Here is a 26,472-nt window from a genome sequence, read left to right on the forward strand (position 1 = left end):
AAATTCTAATCAGTATCTTTTGTAACTGCTCCTGCTATGTGGTTAAACCCGGGCTCAAAAGGTTATGTCCCAACTTTCCCACTAACTGCTATTTTCAGAGAAATATATACTACATTTACATTTTGTATAATACGGTGATTTTAGCAACTCTTTTCTAAAACAACATCCAGTATTTTGTCTTTGTATTTCCTTTGTATTATACTAAATAGTCAGCCATTGTCAGAAGACATTTCTCATGTCCTGAATGCAAAAGGGAAAAATTACAATTCTCTGTCTTTTCAGCTTGTCACTACATCAATAATTAACTTTTTTAAAAAGACATGGTAAAAAAAAAAGATGCTTTAAGGAAGCATTTAATAATTCAAAGGAATCTTAACTTGAAACAGGTCACATGAAAAAGAATTGGAAACAAAGCCCTGGGTAATCTGGTTTGGGTGGTGAAGTTGGGGGTTCAGAAGGAATGAAGGAATCAACAGACACCTGACTTTTTATTTGTTTATCCTCCGTGAAGGATTTCATCGCTATCTCATTACGAACATAGGACCAAAAACAAAGGTCAGCCAGAAAGTTAAGTCATTGGAGAGATAATTCTATAGTGTAGACCCACAGCAGTGTGATTGTAGGTCCAATAATGAAAAACAAGAAGAGAAAGGAAATAAAATAATACAGGGTGAGTTCCAGGGAAACATCATGATGAATGACTCCATGAGTGACAATCAAACAGAAAGACTTGGTGATATTAATATTTATAATATTGTAATTATCAAGACTGTGCCTAAGTAGCATTATTAGTGTAACTAACCATATTATCATGAACTGAGTTTCCTATATTACAAGACAGCATGTTCTTGTCTTGATTTTTTTGTATCTTAATGTCCACATATTTTTCAAAAATTATTAATGAATTTGTCTACTTTGATATAAAGGACTTGAGGACATTTTTATTGGCATCTATTTCCTGGCATGGTGGTTCATGGCTATATGTCCAAAGGCATGGTCGCAAGTTCAGGTAGTTGTGAGCTAAAGAAGTAAATTATTGGAACAGAGATGGAAGGATTTACATGTAGTCCAGTGGTATCTCATAAAGGTTGCCCAGGAGAGTGAATCCAGGGTCATATTGATGTCAAATGGCTCTGAAGTGTTGATTAGTGTGAAATAACATACAATCAAGCCGCATTTTCAATGTTATGCAATTCGTCTCGAAGGGACTTTGATACATTCAGCAATCATTTATTAAGTACGTACTTCAAGTCAGGCACTCGATTAGGCACTGGAAATGCAAAGACAAAAATGAAAATTCTTGACTTCAAGGTGCTTATATTCTGTTAGAGCAAAACAACACAACACAATTCAGATGAGAAAATACACAATATTTACAAAATAAATGCAGAGTCAAAGGACCTGAATTCAAAGCCTAACTATAACTTTTATAACCTATGTAACCTTGGGCAAGTCACTAAGGGTCAGTTGTTGGACTATATGGCTTTTAAGTTTTTAAATCTGATCCTATAATTCTATGATCTTAATTTATGGGGGAGAAGGCACTAGCACCTGTTAAGATCAAGACAGGCATCGTACGAGAGTGCTTGAGCCGAGCCTTGAAAGAAGCAAAGAATTGCAAGAGACAGAGGTGAGAAGGGAATGCACCCCAGGCATGAGTCACAGCATGTGTAAAGAAATGGAGGAGGGAGACAGAATACCATCTGCAAGGAAGGGCAAACAGATCAGTGTGATTGGAACATCAAGTGTGGGAAGGAGAGTAATGGTCAATAAGTCTGGAAAGACATGTAGAAATCAAATAGTGAAGGACTTTAAATGCCAAATAGCAGAGTTTAAATTTCATCTTAAAGATTATGGGAAGGAACTGAAGCTTCTTCAACAGGGGAGGACACTATTAGACCCCAAGCTAACAAATTCAAAGGAAGTGAAAGGTTTTGGGCTGAGGATACTATGCAGCTCTTCTATCACCAACCTGCAGAGAAAGAGATGTTTTTTTTTTTTTCTGTTTGTTTTGGGTTGATGAGATGAGTCAAGGCTTTGTCCCAATTTAAATTGTCCTAATAAAAGCATATTTCTCATCAATATCATTTGTTTAAAAAACAACAGCAACAAACCACCACCACCCATCCTGTCTATGTGAGGATATTAGTAATTCATTTCTCAACACCAGGTTCAGAAACAAGCAGATGGTCTGGTAATAGATTTGTGCTCCAGGATTCTCTAGTGTCAGCTGACATGACTAAAACAATAGAGGAATATCCCCTTCAGGTTAATATTCCTGATACCAAACCAAGCATCTTTGGATTAGAGATACAGGTGTCTTGACAAGTAGCTTCATTATTGTTTGTTGTTCATGTTTTGTGTATTTAATATTTACAAAGTCCCCACATTATGCTGGCATCATATAAAACAAAGGGCCCTTTTCTTATGACATTTGCATGCCGAAGAGATACAGAAGTAGGCAAAGCTGGTCTTTTTAAAAAATAAATATTCTAATCAATTGCTTTGGCTCTGGGAGGAAGGAAGTGCTTCACTCTAGCAAATCAGACACTCTAGGAATTCAACCAGCTAATCAGCAAGCACTTATTAAACACCTACCATGTGCCTGGCATTGTGCCAGGTACAAAAACAAAAGTGAAACAGCCCCTGCCTTCAAGGAACTTATATTCTAACAGTGGAGACGTATAAGACACGTAAGTTTCTACAGAAGACACTTAAAAATCAGACACAAGGGACCTGTATAAGAACACACCAACTAGTGGTTATTAAACAACCCTTCTTATGATCCTAAATCACTACCTTTTAAGGCAACCTATTCCATTTTTGAACTGTTCCTCACCCTTACATAGATAGGCATTTACAAAATTTATAGCAAATAATTATAAGGTCATCATTTTGGGGTGGAAAGCTAGAGGCCTGATCAGAAAAAAAAATATCATTTAGAAGATATACATTCTAATTTAGTGGATAGGACTGGAAGAGTTTGAGTTGGAAGGGACTTTAGTGTCTAACCCGATCATTTTATAGATGAGATTCTATGGAGATGATACCCATGTGGCCATAACAGTAGAGCTGGGATGTAAAACTAAGTCGTTTAATGTCAAAGCCAGTGCCCCTTCCAGAGTGGCACAACTGCTTGGTAGGAGTGGAGGGCTGCATGGCCCTTTGGAGAGTTTCTAAGTGCTTCACACATACTATCTTGTTTGAGTCTCACCTGCAAGGTAGGCTTAGATATATGGTGATTCTTGCTTAACAAGGGGATAGGCAGATTCAGAGAGAGATTGGGGGATCGCCTGCAGCCAAAGGGTTAACAAGCATCACAGGTGAGATGCCTACCCATGTATCCACTGACCCCAGAGCTGAGATTTCAACCCATGTGTCTAATGATGCCAGATCGAACATTCTTGCAGGTATGCCATGTGTCTTAGAAATAAACTGGCCTAGGAGTAGGGGTGCATTGAATGCCTCACCTTGAGGTTATTTGGCATCTTACTGCAATTCATTATTTTTCCCCTCAGACTCTATCTACATCTTTGCCAAAATGCCCTATTGCTGTGGAGAGCTCCACCATCCTTCAGGTCATTCAAGTTCTGAACACGGAGTCAGCCTCAACTCCTTCCTCTCCCCCAATCCCAACCCCATGTCCAATCAGATGCAAGGCCTCCTTATCCTACCTCTGTGACATGGCTTGTATCCATCTCATTCTTTCCCTTTGAAAAGCTGTCATCCTAGTTCTGCCTCTTAGCTGGTCTATTACGATTAGCTTCCTAATTGTTCCCCCCGTACCCAAGCATTCCAAGCAGCTAGGTGATACAGTGGACAGAACACAGGGACTGGAGTCAGGAAGACCTAAGAATAAATCCAGCCTCAAATATTTACTAGATGTGTTATCCTGGGCAAGTTATTTAACCTCTGTTTGTCTCAGCTTCCTCAACTGCAAAATGTTGGGTTAAAAATAGCACCTACCACATAGGGCTGCTGTGAGGATCCAATGCAGTCATATTTGAAAGTGCTTAGTACAATACTTGGCATCACAGTAGGCTCTTGATAGATGCTCGTTTACTTCTTCTTCCCATCACAATCAAAATGCAATCATATATATATATATATATATATATATATATGTGTGTGTGTGTGTGTACATATATGTATATATTTTTTACGTATGTATGTGTGTGTATATATATGTGTATGTGTATATATTTTATTCATTTATATATGTATGTCCCAGGTTTACAAAGAAAGGTGAAAGCACTATCCTTAATCTCAATTAACCTCAATTAGCTCACATTCTAAATGAGGACAGAGCATGTAAACAACAGAGTTCATATTAGATAGGATATAAACTGAGTCTTGAAGGAGACCAAGGAAGAAGACAAGCCAGAGGGGAAGAGAGAGAACATTCCAGGAATGGGGGACATCCAGGGAAAAGACACAGAATCTGGAGATGGGGTGGGTTTTGCAAAGACCAACAAATAGGCCAATGTAGCTGATTATAGCATGCATAAGGAGAAGTGCAGTATAAGATGAGTGGAAAGGTAGGAAGGGACCAAGTTATGAAGATCCTTAATGCCAAACAGAGAGGACCTAGATTTGATTTTTAGAAGAAATAACCTGCCTTTAGACATTATTGGGTAGTTGGGGTAACATTCAAATCTGCACTTCAGGAAAAATCACTTTGACAAGTGAGAAAATCCCTTTAGTATCTTGGATTAGATGAGGCAAGAGACTAGCTAGAAGGCTGTGGCAGTAGTTCAGAGGAGAGGAGAGAGTGGTCTGACTTAGATGGAGGCTGTGGCAGGAATTCAGTATTCCTTATTTTGCCCATTTTGGTTGGACAGAATATAAATGATACCATTTTTACTTGAAAATTCAATAAATGGTGGAAGATGTGTGAATTACCTCCTCCAATTCCACCAGCCTAAGTTAAATACCCTTAGTTTATTGGTCTCAGTTCTTGTATGCAATCATTTTGAGTCTCCTCAATCTCTTAGTTGATACCCTCCAGACATATCCTAGCTTTCCAAGGCCTTTCCTTAAATGTGTCACTCAAAGCTCTTATTGTGGATGTGATCAGACCAAGGCAGAAAACCATGGAACAACCACCTCCTCTTTAAAAATTTGAATGTCATATTTTTGCCAAGGTGGCCTAGGATCACCTTAGTTTTCTTGGATGCTAACCATAGTGGTGGAAAGAGAAGGCTAATCCAGATTTTGAGAGATTTAGATCTGGACAGAACCTTGGAAATCCTCTAATTCAACTCCTTTCATTGAATAAAAAAAAAAACTCACATGCTTATTCAGCACTTATTATCTGACAAACACTCAGTTTACCCTTGGGAATGCAAATAGTAAGACAATCCCCACTTTTAAGGAGCTTACATTCTAATTGGGTGGGTGGGGGGAACATAATAGAAGGTTCAGCCATGGGGTGGATGGTAAAAGGCAGGAGTCTTTGGGTTGTGTCAAGGTGTCTGTTCACAAAGTGGGAGGCCTGGAGGGGACAGACCCACTTGCATTGGGGAAAGTTAGTAGAATTCAGAGTTGCAGTGGAATGGAGATTCTGGGTTCCTTCTAGAACGTAAGGATCAGTGTCTGGCCAGAAGGGGGAAAAGGGGAAGAGAGCACAAGCAAAAGTGTTGGGGAAGAGTCTGAGCATCTTATTACAGGAGAGAGGGATGGGGCTGTCTGAACACTGAGGTGGTTGCCGGACACCCTAGGAAAGGAAAGGGGCAGCCTGCTTGATTTTCACAAATGAGGGAACTTTCTGAGAGGTTATTTTCCTGAGGCTATTACCTAATTAGCAGGAAAGTTAGAACTAATAATTATAACTCATAAAATACTGCATCTATAAGAGCAAGATGGGGGAGCAGAACACCAAATGAGAGCAGAAAGAAGTCACAGAGAGGGTGGACCCAAAAGCAGATAGGAAGGAAGAGAATGAAAATGAGCAAGAAAATAACCTAAGAGATACAGACTGGTCAAGTGGTGTATCTGTTGCATCAAAGAGGTAACGGGCAAAGAAAGCCAATTTAAAATAAAATCTCTCATTAGCTTAGACCCTTCCAAGAACAGCAGCTATTTTAGAAGAAGACCGTAACCATGCCAAGTTGCTTTCAGGAGGCATTAAAATATGATGAAATCTGTATCTCTAATATTAACAAGTGAACCTGATCTGTGCTCATTAAGAGGCTTTCATTAAGATAAAATCAGAGAAAGCTGCCAGAGTGCTTATGAAACATCTCCCAAAACAAGGAAGCCTTTGTTTGGAAGACAATAACTATTGGAGCCATCCCAGGATCAGATGAGCGTTCCTTAGGATGTGTTTTAACCAAGAATATCAAGATTTAACAAAAAAGCATCTTGAATGTACTCATAATGACTTCCTATATGCTTCTGTGTCTGTTTAATATCTTTGTGTTAGTAGATAGCTAGGTGGTGCAGTAGATAGAGCAATGAGCCCAGAATCAGGAAGATCTGGGTTCAAATCCTGACTTAGATACTTCATTGCTGTGTAACCTTGAGCAAGTCATTTCCTCTCTGTTTGCTTCCATTTCCTCAACTGTAAAATGGGGATAATAATAGCACCTACCTTTCAAGGTTGTTGTAAAGAGCACATGAAATATTTGCAAAGTGCTTAGCACAGTGCCTGACACATAGTGGATATAAAGTGCAATATAAAAGCTAGTTATTATAATAATAATCACCATTATTGTTGTTTATGTGTGCTGCTGGTAGGAGCCAATTATTGGGTGACATCCATATAATTAGATAACATGGAAAGATTCAGGGGTAATGGATGTTATCACTTAACCTCTGCCTCAATTTCTTCATCTGTCAGATGAGAATTTTAACCTAGAAGATCTCTATTTTCTAGCTCCAAATCTGTGATTGTATGATTCTAAGAGTGTGGTGGTCACAACAGATTTCCTGATCTAGTAATACTGAGTTCAGAAAAGTGTTTTTCAAACTTAAGGATAAAAGCAATACTGTGGCAGCATTTTAAAGGCATATACCAGTTATGCTGTAACAAGAGAGAACTTTGTTGAAGGACCCTGTGATTATTATTAGAATGAACAAAACATTAACTTAAAAGCTAGTTCTTCAAAAATACTAACGAAATTGACAAACCTTTAGCTGGCCTGATAAAAAAGCAGAAAATTATGTGAATAAAAATTTTAAAATGTGATTTCACAAGGAGAAGAATAAATATTATTTATGTACTTGGAGAAGGAAATGGCAAACTGCTCCAGCATTATTGCCAAGAAGTGGCAAACCACTCCAGATTGTTGCCAAGAAAACCTCAAATGGGGTCATGAAGAGTCGGACATGACAGAAACAACTGAAAAACAATATGTATGTACAGTCATATGTCAGGAAAACTAGGAGCTCAAAAGGAATGGCTACCACAAAACCAGAAAATATACTAACTAATAGAATATGAAATAAAGACGGTAACCCAGTCTCAAAAAAAGAAACTTCTTTTTAAAAGTCATGAAGGAAATATAAAAAAAAAAGCTTTATAAGTGAATTCTATAAAATATTTTAAAAGAAATTAATTCATATCAAAATTATTCTCAAAAACAGAAAAAGAAAACATTCCGCTAAATTCCTTTTAAGGGGCAGGTTTGATCCCAATAACTAAACTAAGAAGGGATAAAGCAAAGACTACTATCATTAATTCATGCTGAGGCAAAAATTTTTAGCAAAATTCCAGGAAAACAACTATATATATAAAAGTTAGTATTAATTAGCAGTCCTAATACTAGGAATCAAAGGATGGTGTGAAAGTAGGAAAATAATATGATTCTACCTTCATGAAATCTCTCCCTTATGCCTCTTCCTTTCCTCTTTACCACCACCTTAGTACAGGCCCTTATCAACTCATTCCTCACTACTGCAGTAGCCTGCTGGTTAGCCTCCCTGACTCATCTCTCCCCACTCCAATCCACCTGGCACTCCTCAAATGTTCAGTTAGTCAACCTAAAGCACAGGTCTGGCCATATCACCTTCCCCTCTTCCCCCATTCAGTAAACTCTGGGAGCTCCCTATTACCTCCAGAGACAAATATGAAATACTCTGGTTTTTCAAGCCTGTCCTATCTTTCCAATCTTCTTACACCTTACTTCCCTCCTCATATCCTGTAATCCAGTGACACTGCACTCTGCTATTGTTTTAGCCCAACACTGTATCTCTACACTGCATGTATCTTCCTTGGCTGTCTCTAACGTCTAGAATTCTCTCTCTTCTCTAGCAGCCATGGTTTCCTTCAAGTTTTAGCTAAGGTCCCACCTTCTGCCAAATGCTTCCTTTTCCAGTCCTTTTTAGTTTCAGTGCCTTCCTTCTAAGATTACCTCATATATTTAACTTGTACCCAGTTGTTTGCATATTGGCTCTCCCCTAGACCATGAGCTACTTGAGAGAGGCAGGGTTTTGGGGGGGTTTTTTTGGCCTTTTTTTTGTAATCCCCAGCACTTAGCCCAGTTCCTGGAACATAGTAAGCATTTAAAAAAATGCTTTTTGGCTTTTGGCTGACAATTATATATCTAAAAAACAAGAACAACTGAAACCAAATGTGTGTATTGGCAAAGTATATGTCCTACTTATGGTTTTGTGGTATTAAAAACATTATCTCTATGTACTGACAACATTATACTCTATTTAGAAAACTCCAGAGAATCAGCAAAGAAACTAATTCAGACAATAGCATGAGTAAATTATTAATATACAAAATAAATGCATAAGAATCAAGTTATTTTTCTGCAAAACCCTGAGGGAAATAAAAGAAAGAGAAGTCCCATTCAAAACAACTACAAAATGAAAATTAGAACAACTCTTATTTTTTTATATCCCACCATGAAAATTGGCAAAGAAGACAAAATATAGAAATAATCAGTGTTTTAAGAATTGTAGGAAGAAAAGCAAACTAATACAGGATGGTGCTAGAAAATTCAAAAAATCAATTTCTAATTTCAATTTTAAAAGTGATCAAAATATCTTTGACCACAACATCCAATTCCTAGGCATGTAATTCAAGGAGGACAAAATCAGGAAGAAAAGATGTTTCAAAAAAAAGAAAAGATATTTCAAATTTACCAAAATATTCATAGCAGAAGTTTTTTGTGTGGGTAGCAGGGGAAAAAAATTTTTAAAAAACCCAGAAACAAAATTAGTATTTGTGGATTAAGGAATACTACACAAATTATTTGAATGCAATGGAACATTATTATGCCATAAGAAATAATAAATATGAAAAATTCTATGAAATGTGGGAAGACTTTTCTGAATTGTAGCAGAGTGAAATAAACAAAACTAAGACGACAATAGATTTAATGAATACAACCATGCAAGCCTGTTTTTTTTTTAAAGGGATTGAGTGCGGCATAATTATAAGGACCTAAATTGGCCTTGTTGAGAGTTGAGAAAATTCTAGAATTGGAGAGCCATGGGTGTGGAATATTATAGAAACTATCTGACCTAGTTATCTCTTGCTTGTTTTTGACGAACTATATTTTTTCCTTTTTTTTTCTTTAATCTTGGTTCTAATATGGCTTCCTGAGTCAGGGAGGGATATATTCAGATGTTAATATAATGTAAAAAATAAAAGGCATCCATAAAATAAACTAGTAAATTAAAACAAATGTCATGACAACATATCAAAAGGCATATGCAAAATATGTTGTAATGACAGAACTTTTTGATGAGCCTCATCAGAATATTGGTATGAAGTAAAGCACAAAGCAAATGGCCTATAGGTTGTCAGGCTTTGTCAGCACAAAGCCTGTTTTGAAGCGAGATCTTCTATAGAACGTAAGGCTGTATCAGATAGTCCTGTTTTCAGTGACATTGTCCTAGTTACAACCTGCTTTAAACTGCAGAGCTTGCTTGATGAGATCAATAATCATCCAAAAGAATTTGGTCTAACTATACAGGAAAAAGAAATGGATGAAGGATGTCTGTTTTCTAGACTCAAGAATTGCAGTTGAATGAACAACCAATAGAGCTTACCCGTCAGTATGTATATGTAGGACAGACACTAGTCTAGATGGATCGTGAACTGGCACCAAAATTGAACAGGAAGAAGAGAGTATACTGAATTATCTTTGAGAAATTGTATATAATTCTTTTAGTAATGTAAAGCTCCTCCTTGAGATGAACCCCATGTTTTTTACACACCAGCATTCTTCTGGTGAAGTATGGATGAAGGTCATAGGCTATTATATAGTTTCTAAAGGACTGAAGCTGGAGATCCCCCAAAGAGCAATGGAGAGAAACATGGTACAAGAAAGCTGTGACTTATTACAAAGAATTATACAGGAGATACAATGTAAAGGATGGCATACGACAAATGTATGACAAGAATAAAAGAGTAGTAGTGAGAATGGCAGACAATTGATGGACAACCTGAGTGCTCCATTAGATCCATACAATGTCGACAACCAAAAAGGAAGGTTCCAACACCTTAGATGGAAACGTTGCGGTGAATCTATGGGAGGACACAGGTAATAGTTGCACAGGCTGAGAAGCTATGGATGGGTTGTGATCTGTATTATTGAAAGGAGTATTCATATTGATGGATCACAAATCCCTTTGAGTAAAGTTCATAAGTAATATAGAAAAGTTCCCATTTTTTTCCTCTATTGTACGAGTAACAGTTGTGTTTAATGTGTCCTTTTAAAGGGAAACTAGATATTTTGGACTTTAAAATTTGCATTCCTTTAGGGCAGAGAGATTTTTAAACTTCTTTTATGTACTGAGTATTCAGCACTGTGGCTGGCACATAGTAAGTGCATAATAAAGATTTGTTGATTGACTTTTTAGCTCACAAGCTAGGGTATTCCCCAATACATAAATGCTCAAGAAGCAATATTGCAGAGTGGATAGTGCCCCAAACTTAGAGTCAGGAAGACCTAAGTTCAGGGTCTTTCTTCTGACACATAATTATATGACCTCACGTCCTGCACCTCTCAGTGTTGTTGGTGAATTTCAAAGACATAAGCAGATAAAGTTTCCAAGCCAGGGGTTTCTTAAACCAGTAGGATTATAACATCCCCACTCAAAAACACGCATTCAAGAAAAAAAGAAAAAGCCCAATCAAAGAATATGAATAAAGTTTTCAAAAGAATTGGAAATCATCAATGACTGTATGAAAAATGATCCAAAACACTAATAAAAGAAATTGAATGAGGTTTCATGTCATACCCAATAAACTGGAAAAGATAAAAAAATAGAATTGGTCAATATTGAAGTAGCTAAAGAAAGATACTGTTAGTATGACTGTGAATTGGTCAAACCTCATGAAAAATAATTTAGATTGATACTAGAAAAGTAACTGAATTGTTCATACCTCATGTATGTCTTGTCTCTATCATTTAACCATGATCTGCTTGAGATCAAAGATGGTCTTATTTTCCTGTTTCTATTCCTCACATATAGCATGGTGCTTTCTACACTGTAAGCAGTTATATCAATTTTGTCTTTCATCCATACCAATCTTGATACTGGGCATATAATACCAACGATGTCAAAGACAGAAAAAAGTCCCCATATGCACCAAAATATTCATAGCAGAATTTTTTGTGGTAGTAAAGAATTGGAAACCAAGTGGTGGCCATCAATTGGAGAATGGAATGAATTTTATGGGATGTTACTATAGAATAGAAAGTCATTAATATGAGGAATTCAGAGAAATGTGGGTAGACTTGTATGACCTGATAGAGAGTGAAGTAAGCACTTGCTGGAGAGCAATTTATGCCATAAACTACAATAATGGAAATGGAAATAATACTACAAGGAAGCTGATCTCTGCATAATCATAAGGACTAATCATTCCCAAGGAACAGATAATTCAACACACCTACCTCCTTTCAGTAAAGAAGCAGTGGTCTTTGGTTGCAGAATATTGTATAAACCATCAGATGTGGTAAGCATATTGGTTGATTTGATTTAACTATTTTTCTTTGCTACAAGAGACAGTTCAATGTAGGGGGGTGGTGGGTGGATCTGGAAAAGATATGATGAAAAATAGAAGCCATAAATCAAACTTTTTATTTAATTGAGCTATGGCATTTTAAAATCATTGAATCTTATTTAGTCATTTGAGAAATCTTTTCAAATCACCCCCGCCCCAAATAGCACATTGCAAAGACCTATTTTCCTAGGAGATCCTTTTGGTCTGTCTTTTCTTCTTTTTCGAGAGATTATCCAGAAAATACAGACTAGGGAATGAAGATATGTGGCTGGCACTTCTTTCCGCCAATTTAATCATATGGAATTCAAACCATTCTATCTGATTTTACTTCTGCTCTCTCTCTCTCTTGCTATTCTTCCTGGGACTGCCAGATGGTAATGTTATATTGTTAGGAAAGAGTCAGATCACATTATTATGTCTTCATCAGTAACTGATGATGAATAGAAAGCCCAGTGATGAAGACCACATTTAGATCACACTGGTCAGACTGAAAAAAGTTCCTGGTCCTGTTCAGTCACATTGTGTCAAGAGCCAGGGATCCCAAAGTCCCAGTTCCTCCCAGATCAGACAGACCAAATATTTCACTACAAATCTGGAATATATATTTGTCAATGAGAGCAACCTTATTAGCTGGTGCAGTTAGTACTTTATATAGAACAATAGTCCACTAGTACAATTCAATTATGTTCTACAGGTGTTTTTTTATTACTATTGGAGGGCACTGTACTAGGCACTGGGATCTAAAGAGCCAATCCACCTCTGTTCTCAAAAAGCTTAACTTCTAATAGTGGGGGAGAAAGGAGAAAAGTTACAACATACACACAGAAAAATAAATGCAAGTTAATTTGAGGAGGCAGAGAGCACTTGCAACTCTGTTAAGAAACTCTACAGAGAAAGTGATAACTTGAAATTTGACTTTAAAAAACCTGCTGATTCTAAGAGAAGGGGAACAATAAATCAATACTGAACAAACAATCATTAAGAAAAATGAGTAGGCATGGTTGGTGGCAGTTGGTAGGGGAGGAGGTGCTGTATAAGGAAATGGAACTGGGAGATGGGATGGAAAGGTAAAGTAGACCAGACTAGCTAGATGTAGAGTGTGTGAAGGGCAGTACAATGAAATGTATGGAAATAAAACCCCCTCCAGATTGTGAGTAGTTTATCTTAAATAGCAAACAAAGGAGTTTGTTTTATCCTAGAAGGCAATGGGGAACAATGGAAACTTTTTGAGCAGATGAATGATGTTGCCAGACCTTTGCTTTGGGGAGGCTGTTTTGGTACTCCAAGGAAGATAGACTGTGGAGGGAAAAAATTGTGGGAAGGGAGACCAATTAGGAGCTTTCATAATAGTTGAGATGAGTGATAATGATGGCCAGGACTTGGGTGGTATCTGTATGATGGATACAAGAATAAGAGAAGCATCTGATAACAAAGAATGATGGTACTTAATCAGTGGCAAAAGAATTAGCAAGAGCAACTGATCCATTTCATTGCAAGTACTTTTAATTGTGTTTAACTCATCCGTGAGTAAAACTCCTGTAAAGGAAATTTTCTTCCCAGGGTGGCATGTAGTTAAACACTGAGAAACTATTAAGGCAAATATACACAGATGAATATATGTATAAATGTGAAAATTGGGATGAGTCTTTTGTATGAATGTTTCTTCAGCATTGACTGTATTTTATAAAGAATCTGTAAGGGGCATTCAGTTATTACATCAATGGCATATCATCACTATTAATGACAAAATTCAATGGGAATAAATGTAAAGTCTTAGACTTGAGGATAAAAAAATCATCTTCACAAGAACAAGGTAGGGAAATCATGGTCGTTTTGAAAACAATTTGGGGATTTTAGTGCATGAGGAACTCAGTATGAGCCATCAACACGATGTAGCTGCCAAAAAAAAAAAAAAAAGCTAATGGGATCTTGGCATGCATTGAGAGCCTTCCAGAAATATGAAAATCTTAGTTTCACTACAGTCTACCCTAATCAGAACTTTTCAGTAATACTGGGAGACACAGTTTAAGGAAGACATCAATAAGGTGAAAGGGTTTAAAGGAGGATAATGGATGACAAAGGATTTTTATCCCATGTAATAAGAGGATTGGTTGAAAGAGCTGAGCCTGTTTAGCCTAGAGAGACTGGGATGGGGGTGGGGGGAACATGATAGCTGTCTTCAAATATCCAAAGGAGTGTCATGTGGAGAAGGGATTAAATTTGTCCTTGGCAGCAGAAGGAAGTTGCAAAGATTCAAATTTATGCTTGATGTCAGGGATAGAAATCCTGACCATTAGAGCTGTATCTAAGTGGAATGGACTTTCTTGAGAGGTGATTAGTTCCTCTACCTTAAATATTTGTCCAGTGCTATAATGGGGATTCCTTTTGGGTATGGCTTGGACCTGATGGCCACGAGGGCATTTCCAACTCTCAAATTCTATAAATCAGGGCTTCTAGTTCACTCTCTAGCAGTAGGATCACATCCTACTCATGTCTTCCCATACCGTGCAACTCCTATCTCTTGTTCCTCCCTAAATCTTCTATTGGGTGTGTCCACCCAATATGCTTAAGTCCTTCCTGTACCTCCACTGGAGTGGAAATGTCTAACCACTCCAGTGTCTTTGCCAAGAAAATCCCAAATGAGGTCATGAAGAGTCAGGACTAAAAACAACTAAACAACAACCCAATATATTGAATTCCTTCCTGAAATCTTCTGACTTTACATGGGTATCATTTTATCACTTGGACTGTCCGTTTGCTCTCCATTTTTATGTTGGCTAGCCAATCTCTTTACCTAATCCCATTGTCCCTAGATAGTATTTTTCACCCCAGTTCAAAGGTCATTGTCAGTGATGGTGGCAGCCTACTCATAGCCACCACATGCCCATCTACTGTTCTTTGGGTCACCTGCAATTCTGATTATTTAGAGACTGTAGAGTTCCAGTAAAATAGGGGAAATAATATTACCTGACTCATGAGGTTCTTGTGCTATATCAATTTAAGCTGTTAATATTATTTCTTAGTAAAGAAAAGTGCAAGCATAACAGTTCTTTGGAACTCTTAACACTTTTGAATAATTTGACCAATAAGTGTCTCTTTCTCAGTAAATTGATTTTTTTTAAAGGCTAACAAAATAAACTGACATATGTTTCTTATTGCTTAAAAGCACAAACTTCTTAGCTTGACCTTTAAGGCCCCCAACAATCCAGCTTCGGTCTGCCTTTCCAGCCTTATTTCATATGATGTCCTTTTATGTGTTTTAGCCAAAATGGACTATAAGCTATTCCCTGAATTTGACCCTCCACATTTCCAGCCCCTGTGCATTTATACAGGCCATCTTCAATGCCTGGAATACAATTCCTTCTCATTTCTCCCAGTTGAAAGCTTTCCTTTCCTTGAAAAGGCCTGGTTTTATCACTATCTCTTCCATGAAGACTTCTATTATACCTTCTTTAGGTTAATGTTACCTCTCTTTCTTTCCAAATCTTCCTGAATACTTTCTCTGGATCTTGCCCTCACCCTGATTACGTAATACCTTGTATCATACTTGGCATCCTAAGATCATAGATTTATAGTCCTAAATCTACAAGGGACCTTGGAAGTCATCTCTCCTCACAGCCTCATTTTACAGATGAGGAAACTGAGGTCCAGAGTATTTAAATGCTCTGGCCATGGCCCCAAAGCCAGTGAGTAGGAGAGCAAGTATGTTATACCTTCCATTTCCCCCCTTACATTGTAAGTGTTCTTGGGGTTGGTGGGCAGTGTTGTTTTTTCATATGTGCATCCCCTTTGACTGTATATCATAACCATTAAATAGATGTCATTTGAATTGATCTGCATAAACGTATCTGGCAGATACAGAAGTTAAAACATCAATATCACTTACCATACTCTAGTTAGCCCAGTGTAGAACTCAAATCAGTGACATCCAGGGAAACAGCATTTCAGTGAATCTGCGACTTTTTCAGGGTGGGTACTCCTTTCAACAAAGCTGATTGCAGCTTCTTCTGGCCTTCATCTCAGGTGCCGTTCTTGTCTAGATTTTCTTACAAATCCCTCATAGAGGATTGCTACAATGTACTAGACTCTTTTCTCTTGTTCTTTTGCTTGAGGCAGCTACTTGGAATAGTGGAGAGTGTTAGACTTGGAATCTGAAAGACTTGAGGAAAAATCCTACCTCAGACATCTAGCTGTGTCACTTAACCAGGCAGGTCACTTAACCTCTCTCAGCCTCAGTTTCTTCATTGGTAAAATGGGAATAAGACCACCTACTTCACAGGGTTGTTTTGAGGGACAAGTAAATTAGCATACTGATCTTGCTTTGTAAAACTTAAAAGCATTATATAAAAGCTAGCTATTATTATTTTAATATCTTAGAGATAGCAATATTCCCACTCGAGCTCTCTATGGGACCTGACAACCTCTTTTCCTGAGCATATTGATCCTTGATAATGTCTTTTTATCTCATTTTTACTGTGCAAGTAACATGCTGAAGCCTACTTGTGGCATTGATTTTGGGGTTATTTGTGATTTTGATCCTTCCAAGATCATGATGTTCCATGATGCCTAACCATATAGCATTAATGGGAAAATATTGATAAGAAGACTGGTTTTTGTGGCAATGAGCTTCTGTGAAGAGGACGGGGGGAGATGGCCTGAGAGAGACTGATAGGAATCGCTGATGTCTCCAGAATGCATAAATGTTATACTTTCCCTTCCCCCAAAATATCAGCGACCCTCTATCAACCCTTTGCTGTGGAAGTTTAAGGTACTTACCTGGTTAGAAGAAGCAAAACACCCAGTTTAGACCCGATATCGAGGGGGAAATATCCTGTTACAACTTCCCAGAATTGGTGGAGGGGACAGGGGAAAAGAGGTGACTTCCCCCTTCTTGGAGGTCTTCAAGCAAAATCTGGATGGCCACAAGCCAGGTGTGGTAAAGAGGGGATTCCTTTTAGGAAAGGGTTGGATTCAATGGCCACTGAGTTCCCTTCTGACTCTCCAATTCTGTGATTCTCTGATATTGATGTCCTGCCAGCTGGCAGTGCTAGAAGCATGTCTGTGTGACTTTTTTTGTAGCTCTCTCACCTCCTCCTGGACTTCTGGAAGCCTGCAGTTCTGTGCCTGAAATCTATTATAATTTTCAGTTTCCCCTCTCCCCATCCATATGGTAGTTTTTTCCTTTAATTATCATAACACTTTGCTAAGTATCATGATTCTTCATTTCCTTCTACCATACACAGTCCACACATGGTTGCCAAAGCATAAATGCAGTTATTTCTTTTGTAACTCTTATGGATGTTTGCTGTAGAGTGACACATCACAGTATGGGGGCAGGGAGGGAGCACCAACATCAGAGTCACCAGACCTGGGTTCAAGTCAGGATTTGACACTGATGTGCCACCTGGTCTTGACCTAGTCGTTTTAACTTCTCTGGATCTCAGTTGTCTTATCTGTAAATTGGGGAAAGGGTTGGGCTCTTTAACTTTTAAGGTCTTCCTTCAGTCTGACCTTGAATGATTTGAAGTGATTAAGTATAATTTGCTATTCTCATTTATATAATTCTTTGAATTAGAATGTGTCTTATTTTGTAAAGAATGGGGGATTTGATCCCTTTGCCCACAGTTCAGTCACACAGGATGTAATTACAAGTGATAGGTTGTTATGTGCTAAGGTATTTATACTTCAGGAAATATGAAGACCTTAGCTGAAATAGAAGGTCATTATTCCACTGGCTGGGGCAGCTGTGGTGGCACAGTGGATAGAATGGCCTGGAGTTAAGAAGACTCATCTTCCTTAGTTCGAATCTGGCCTCAGACATTTACTAGCTGTGCAACCCTGGGCAAGTCACTTAGCCCTATTTGCCTCAGCTTCCTCATGTAAAATGAGCGAGAGATGGAAATGGCAAACCACTCCAGTATCTTTACCAAGAAAACCTCAAAATAGTGTCACAAAGAGTTGGACATGACTGAAAAACAACCGAACCACAACAAATCCCACTGACTGGTGGAATATGGGTATTGGTCCTTAACAGTTAAAAGCAGTTTGAGAGCCTGAGGCAGAGCAGGATAAGAACCAGCGGTGAAGGAAGAACCTGACCCGATCAGGGAATCCTTCTTATGTTAACATTGATTATGATACTTGGAACCTAAACCTGGATGCCTCTTATTCTCTGTGAAATTTACTGATATTAATTTTTATGTTATTCTTGAAGTAAAAAAAAATTTAAAAGCCATATTTATTGTGGGAATATAGGACCTGAAAAAGAGACAGTAAAAAGGGCAAATGAGATAATGCATGTATAGCAATTTGTAACCCTTAAGGTGCTACAAAATTAATTTATTAATAATGTTATTTAAATAATCTTAATTATTTTATTTTTATTTAAAATAAATTGTATTTAATTTTATTTAATTGAATAAAAGAAAAATATCAGTCCATTAATAATCACAGTTTTTATCAAGAAAAGAGTGGTATAGTAGAAAGAGCACTGATTCAGGAATCAAAGGGTCTAGGTTCAGATCTTTCTTCTAAAGCTTACTGTCACCGTGAATAAGTCACCTAACCTCTGTACTCTTCATTTTCCTCATTTATAAAATGAGGGATTGGCCTAGATGTCCACTGACATCCCTCTGTGCTCTAAATCTATGAGCCTATGATCCTGTTGAAATCTTATATCCTACTTTGGACTCATTCTTCAACACCAAGTTCCTGAATTACAAAATTTTGAAGTTAGAAGAAACCCAACTGGCCATTTAATTCAACCTATGCTATACCTCTGTGAACTTTGCTCCTCCTGCCGAAGTTGGTGTACCTGTTAATTCTGGGAATGAGGAAAATTTTACTTTGGCAGTTTGAAGCAGAATTGCTAAGACTTTTCTTTAAGACTGATATGCATTTGTTATGTCTTTTTTAAGTTCATCTGCCTAGTTTATTGCCTGATCTAATTTCTACATTGTAAGCATTTTTTTTGTAATGGAACAAATTTTTATGACTTTTGACTTTTTACAAAGTCATTTTGCAATGGAACAAATCAACAAATGTCTGATTCTATTAGGTTTTATGTCAGTTTATCCTAAGCTAACACTTGAATAGAACACTAAAAGCCTTTACCATCCTTTTTTTAATGAGAAAGTTGGCTGTATTGCAGAAAGAGCAGATTTTGATATCTGCCTCCAGTCACCCTGCTTCCTGACTATTTGTGGAACATCCTTAATAAAACCCCATTGAAACTTGGGCTTAACCAGAATTCAGGTAGAATCCCTTTTTGGCAATTATTCAATTAACTGAATCAATCTGTGTAGGAAAACCATATATCCCATCTCTTTTTCTTTGGGTCCCAACTTACTCTGTTTAGTTGACTATATGTATTGATCCACTTAGCAGAATTCCCAAATAGAAACTCTTCATTATGCTGCTTAGATATGACCTAAGGATTTGGGATAGCTGGGAAAAATTCTATAAGAATCTCAAACCCATAACTTAATTTCTCAAGCATTTATTATTCATCTTTGCCCAACACTCTGTTAGGTAAAGATAATACAAAGATAAAAGTGAAGCAGTTACTAGGCCCCAGATGTTTCCTGAAACAAGTCACAAGGGCAAACAATATGTGTACAGATAAGGAGACACAGATTACATACAAAAAGTAATTTGGGAAGGTAGAGATCACTAACAGATAAGGGGATCAAGAAAAGAGAGTAAGGATTCCAAGAGGCAAAGATGAGGAGGGGTAGCATGGAATATGATATGTGTGGTATAGCACATACAACAGTCTGGCTGGAGGATAGATTTTCGGTATAGAAACGAGAGAGGTGGGAGTCAGATAGAGGGCTGTAGATTCCGAATCAGGGTATGATGTAATAAGAAATCACTAAAGCTTCTTGAGAAGGTGAGTAAATTGGTCAAACCTGTGCTTTAGGAATATCAGTTTGGCAGCTATGCACATTGGATTGGAGAGGGGAGAGATTAAAAGTAGGAAGACCTCCTTATGGAGGTTATTGCAATAGTTTATGTAAGAGAGGATAAGGTCTTATCCTAAAAAGATAGCTCTTTGAGTAGAGAACACTGGGAGGATGCAAGAGGAATTACTGAAGTAGAGTGGACAAGAACTGAAAATTGATTAGTTATGGGGCATTGAAAGGAAGTAAAGAGCTTAGCATCATTCTGAATTTGTAAAACTGGGGGACTGAAAGGATGTCATGCCCTTGATGGAAACAAGGATGTTTCCATGGCCAATTGAAGATAATGAATTCTGTTTCAGACGTGACTGAAATGCCTGTGTGACATATAGGCAATATAAGATTCGCTAATCAAAGGATAAATATTGGAAATGCTTATTTGAGATGATAATTGAACCTATGGGAGCTGAATTTATAGAATGTTTAAAGAAAAGGGAGGAGGAGGGGAGGAAAGAAAAAGTAGGTGAGAGAAAGGGGGAGGGGAGAGAGAAGGAGAGATAATAGAAAGAAGGAGAAAAAGAGGAGGAAGAGAAGGAGAAAGAGAGAAGGGGGAAGAAGGGAGGAAGAATCCTCTCTCCAACATACCCAACTCAAAGTATGTTAAAGGATACGTAACATTATATAGCTATAATATCACTAAAACAAACCACTTTGTAGTCCTCCCATTTGATCCAGAGCAAACATCAAAAATCCATTACAAACGTATCTTCATCATTCAGAAAGATTTTCAGTGATTTCTGCCACCAGGACAATAGGCAAAATTGCAAAGCAAACAAAAATCTGTCTTTGGTACTGTCTCACTGAAGAGGTGAAAGGTTGAGAGGTGTTCAACACCCCAAAATATTGATGCACCAGGTCCTGCCGAAAGAATTCGACTCAAGCCTTCTTAGCCAAAGAAAAAAACAAAGTTTATTAGGGACCAGCTACACTGGCCAGATCCTCCAGCAGCCCCACCATAGGCTAGACTCCTAAAGAATCTGAGCACTTTGTGAAGGCCGGATGGGATTTAAATACATAAAAGATTGTGGGAAAGATTGAGGGGTTGTCTGGGGTGACTGGTGGGGGGGCTTTTGGGGTGGTCCTGAGGGGAAGTCTAAGGAAGATAAGGTGGAGTCAGAGTCCAGGATCCAAGAGAATGGGATCAAGGGCAGGAAGTTCCTGAAGGAATATCAAGGTTGGGAAGTAACTGAAGGCATGTCTAAAGTTACAATAGAGGGAGAGATTTGGGCCTAATAAGAATGCGAGGCTATAGCCTCAGGCTAAAACCGAATCAAGCAGGAAAGAGTCAAGGAGAATTTCTAAAGACAAATGGGCTTTTTTGGGGGTTAGGAAGAAAAGGTCTCTGGGCGTGTACCCCATCATTACCTAAACTTCTGTACAACTCACACAGGCTGGCAGATCCTATATCCCCCAACCTTCACCTGATCAAGGTCCTAATTATATCAGTAAGGCAAGACTCATGATCTGGAGGATGACTATGAACATGCCTGTATGGTTCAGTATGAAAAACTCTCTAGGTAGAAGGCAGAGGAAGTATAACATTTATTTAGGCCCCAAAGAATCAAATCCCAGAACCAGTCATTCCAATTTGATATAGCAGTAATTGTATACCAGAACCAGTTAGCCCACATCAATGTAGCAACAAGGAGATTAAAAGGCAAAGAGCCAAGTCTCCCCCACCACCGCCAGCTAGGGCCTTCCCATAAACAATCACTCACGAATCCTGTTTGCTTGCCTGTGTCCTCTCTCCCCTCAGTCCTTTGATCTGCAGCTCTCTGGTCTCTACTCTCCCCTCAGCACTCTCTTCCGAAGCTCTGTGGACTCAGAGTTCTTATTCCTTCTCCTTGGGCTGAATTCTGAAGTCTGGCTTCTCTTCTGACTTCAGAATTCTTGGTCTCAGTAGCTACCTTCCTGTGTATAAGTTCTTTGTAGAGCCTGAGGGCTTCACTGCCAATAGGCAAAAGAGGATGGGAAAGATCTCTAATCACTGATTGGCATCACAAAGGTATGGGGCCTGCCTCTCTTAACTGGCCCCACCCTATGGAATGGGTGGGAAAGATCTTCAATCACATTATCACTACACTAATGTACCCCTCTGACTATCTAAACTTCTTCTTTACAAGTTTTCATTCGTACCTGATCAAATTTCTAAATGATCAGGCCTACCCCTAGACATGTCTTCCTTATCCCACAAATATGTGAGATCAGCATGTGGCAATAGTCCACACATAAAACAGAGCAGAATCTAATAACTTCTGGAATAGACCTTAATTAACTCATTGAGTTCAACTCCATCATTTTACAAATGAAGATATTGATGTCCAGAAGGGTTAAATGTCTTTCTGACACCACACAAGCAGTATGCAACAGAACTGAGATTTGAACCATGTTCTCTGCCTCTAAATCCTCCACCCTTCTCCCTCCCCCTCTCCATGTTTTCCATACTCCCTCTTAACATGCCACCAATCAGCCAATTAGCAAATATATATTAAGCATTACTTATTAAGCATCACATTACTAATGTGACAGGTGGGAGACGTGAAATAGCAGTTGAGTGGAAAGTCTGAGCATGCATCATTAATTCCTATCACTTATCATTGAGCCCTAGCTTGGAGTTTGCAGCTGGTGCACCTTTCTAAACTCCACAGATTTAAAATGAATGAATCATTGCTTTCTTATTCAGACCAGTCAGTCTATATTGAAATGGAGACAGACTAGTATTCCTCTTCATTTACAGAGAGCTAATTCCAGCTTGCTAAAACATGGTCCTAAAAGAGTCTAGTATCTCAGGATCAATCTCTGGGCCTGCTGGGGAGTACCGTTCTTTTATACGCCCAAGGTACCAACTGGACAGCCATCTAACTGCCTAAGAATATATGTATTGGGAATGTGCCCCTTTTAATATAAAGTACAGGACATTCAGAAGCTTCCTTAAGCTTAAATCAGTATCCTCCAAACAGTCAGTTTTGATGTTCCAGTTTTCCAGACTGCCTCAGGATGTCTACCTCATGGTTGAGCCAGCCTTTCAACTCTTGGCAAGAAACTCAAAGTCATTTTATGTAACTAGGGTTGAAGTGCTTCCAGTAAGTTTATTTAAAAAAAAAAAACCTGTCGTGTGAAAAGCACACTTCAAATTTTAAAATAATAGAATAGCACAGTAACTCTAGAGAGAAGCAAGAAATATTTAAATAAGATTTTAAATTAAAAGAACAGTAGATAATTTGAAGCCACATGGTGATTATAAAGTGACATTCCTTCAATAATGTTCTTGTCTATTATTCTGTTTTCATTTTTCAGGTATAGATTTTTCTCTCATTTTCCTACAACTGTAAAAAAAAATCATGTATCAGTAAGTGTCATTATAAAAACAATTGAATTATGATTCCAAAATATTTCATGAGTGCAGGCTATCATCATCATCATCATCAATTATAATTGTTTCTGAATTTAAAAGCCAGAAGATGAAGACCTCAAGAGGACTGGGCTTCTTCCCTCTAGAGTTATTATTTAGTGTAGTCACTTATTCAATAAGCATTTATTAAGTGCCTATATTATGTAAGGTTTTGTGCCAGAGACCCAAAGATAAATGGAACACAGGGCCTGGCCTACCTTTTCAGTACCTGGAGTGCTAGACTTGGTTTCAGGAGAACTGGGCTAATATCTTGTTTCTGACATTTGCTAACTGTACAACCATGGGAAATGTACTTAACCCTCTGAACTAGTTTTCTCATCTCTAAAATTGAGCTAATAACTCCTACAGTATCTTATAGGGCTATTTTGAGGCTCAAATGAGATAATGTATGTAAAATACAAACTTTAAAGTATTTTATAAGTATAATGTACTTTATAAATAAATATAATTATTGTCTCATATAGAAAGTAGGGCATTATGGGTGTGAGAGCTAATCTAAGTGTGATGTGGGATCAAGTGTGGTGATCTGAATGGAAGCAAATGAGCCCTGGGGCTTTAACAAAGGCCGTCAGCAACACCTCCACAGGGAGGCAAGGCAGAGTATGTAGGTATTGTGGTGGCCAGCTGGGTGGAAGAGCTTGACAACAGGGCAGCTGCTGCCCATCTCTAGCCAAGCTTGGAATGGGTGGGAGGCAGCTTGTGGGTGGCAAAACTTTTAAAAATATATAAAAACCTGAACTCTTGTGTCTAAAGCTGTATCAGCTATAGGAGTGAAAGTTTCTATAGGTTAATTAAAAGTTTCCCAGTGTTGATATTAAGAAAACGGAAACATTTTTAGTTCAGATTGACCCCGGTCAAGTCACAGTCCTCACTGATGTTTGCTTAGTGAAGCTTAGATGTGTCACAGAGTTTCGGAGAGAACATCCAACATCTATCGTGGACTTCAAGCCAAGTACAGGAGAAAATATGTTCCAGACTGCTGCAGATATTCTCAGATCAAATCATATTTCAGTGAGACATTCTACAGAATATCCAGCTTCTTGAGCAGGGGATATGAAAGGACAGCTCAATGGATTTGCATCAAAGTTTTTTTTTTTTTTGTCTTTCTTTTTTAAAAAGTTTTTTTACAAGGATCTAGCAACACTTAGGTGAATTTTTCCCTACATTTTCTTGAATCAGACGACAGATGTGTGTTGTTATAAATGTGTACCCCAGGTTCATAAATAGTTTAATGGATTGTCTGAGCTAGAGGACACCGTAGAAATAGGTGTTTCATACTAGATAAAGCATTAGACTTGGAGTCAGGAAGACCTACCTCTTCTCGAGCAATGAGAAATGGGTCTTGCTAAAACAGTCAATTCACATCTAATCCAAACATTCAATTATGAGAGGCAGTGCAACATAGTAGTCACTCTCAGATCCAAGAAAATCTGGATCCGAGTCCCACCTGTAACACATCCTAGCACTGTGTAAGGCACCTGGGTAAAGCACCTGGTTTCCCAGTATTCTGGGGCAGCTCTCTAAAATGCTATTGCAGAAAAGATGCCAACCTTCATTGGCAGAGGGAGTTTACTTATCCCTGGAGTTCCCTATTTCAGTGAAATCTCAGGTCCAGTCCTTCTCCTTCTCCCTGTCTTCTGAAATTATACCATTATTTGTGGACCATAAAATATATTTTTAAGAGCTTCAGGTTTGTATTTTCATTAAATGAATATCGGTACTTTTTGCAGATAATTACCATTGCAAGTTGTGAGCTATGGGGAGGGGAGGGGGGGAGAAGAATCACATTTTCTGATTGTGAATTTTCCCGACTTTCCAACTTTTTGTCTCCTGTCATTATGGAAGTTTCACCTAGTATGTTATAACCCAAAACAGGCATCATACATCTTTTCTAGCTTTGCATGCTTCTATGATAAATCTGATTTTTAATTACTAACAAGAACAGACACACACACACACACTCATACCTATCCTTTGTCTTCAGCACCCAGAAATATCATTAAACATCCAGATTGAGTTCTGGATTAAAAGGAAGTCTTTTACATTTAGTTGAGTTGGTTATGTTCTGTTGCTAGAGGTGCCTTCACCAGTTAGAAACAATCAAAAAGCGTCGGCCGTGGCTGAACGGTTATTTGCTGGCACTGGGCTGTTGCACTTAGAGCAGGTAAAGATTGAAAAGTCTGATGGATAATCAATCCCATCCTCCTGATAGAGCATAATCTAGATTTTTTTTTGTTCGTTTGTATGATAGAGGTTCTGTTGTCTCTTAGTGTAAATCCCCATTGAATTTTTGTGACTCTGCTCTTACATTTCCTTCATCGGCAATGAGAAGATTCTATTAGCAACCCTGGCACCTTCCATTAAATTCGACATCTTCCAACTGCCAGAAAGGGATAATGAAGTGATAAATTTAATTTGCTACCAAAATATGTAAGGCAGAGCTATCTAAGTGAATTTATGGCATGAGCCCTGTCTTTCCTCTTAGCATTAACAAAAGATTTATGACAAGTTATCAAAATCAGTGCAACAGAAACAAATTTATTTGGATTTTCACACAGAGATATCTGTGACTCTCTAGATGAAATCACACTTTTCTCTTCTCCTCTCCTGTCTCCTCTTCCTCCTCCTCATTGTTTTCTTCCTCTTGAGCTTTTAGAGACCCATCAAAATCTAAATAAAATATAATTTAAGCATTTTATTATTTTTTAAAGTAACAACAAAAAATCAGCTAAACCAATCAATTAATCAATAAACATTTATTAAGCACTGACTATGCATCAAGCACTGTGCTAAACCAGTTCAAGAGATGATTTTTGCTAAGATTGAAGTTTTTGAATCCTTCCCCTTACATTTTGTAATATCTGTCTCTTTGTCTCTCTTTTGCCACAGATTATAAAACAATATAAAATAAGGTGATAACATCATTACCTTTTGATTTCCATAATAAAGGCTCCTTCATTCCAGATGGATTGTAAGTCAAATTCAGATTCATCAAATGTTAAATAAAATATGCTATATGCAAGGCACAGTGCTAAGGACTGGGGACCCAAAGATTAAAAACTAGTGTATGTCCTGCCCTCAAAGAGCCCACATAATTCTGGGATACTAAGATATATCATGTACATAGA

General features: G+C 38.0%; 1 protein-coding gene across 1 annotated transcript in view; it reads left to right on the forward strand.

Annotated features, from left to right (window-relative positions):
* Nucleotides 1-26,472, forward strand: part of DPYD (dihydropyrimidine dehydrogenase) — a 1,113,082-nt gene that overhangs the window by 975,445 nt on the left and 111,165 nt on the right. The gene's annotated exons all lie outside the window — the stretch shown is intronic.

This window comes from Trichosurus vulpecula, chromosome 7, assembly GCF_011100635.1.
Source record: "Trichosurus vulpecula isolate mTriVul1 chromosome 7, mTriVul1.pri, whole genome shotgun sequence".
In the NCBI taxonomy this organism is placed as follows: domain Eukaryota; kingdom Metazoa; phylum Chordata; class Mammalia; order Diprotodontia; family Phalangeridae; genus Trichosurus; species Trichosurus vulpecula.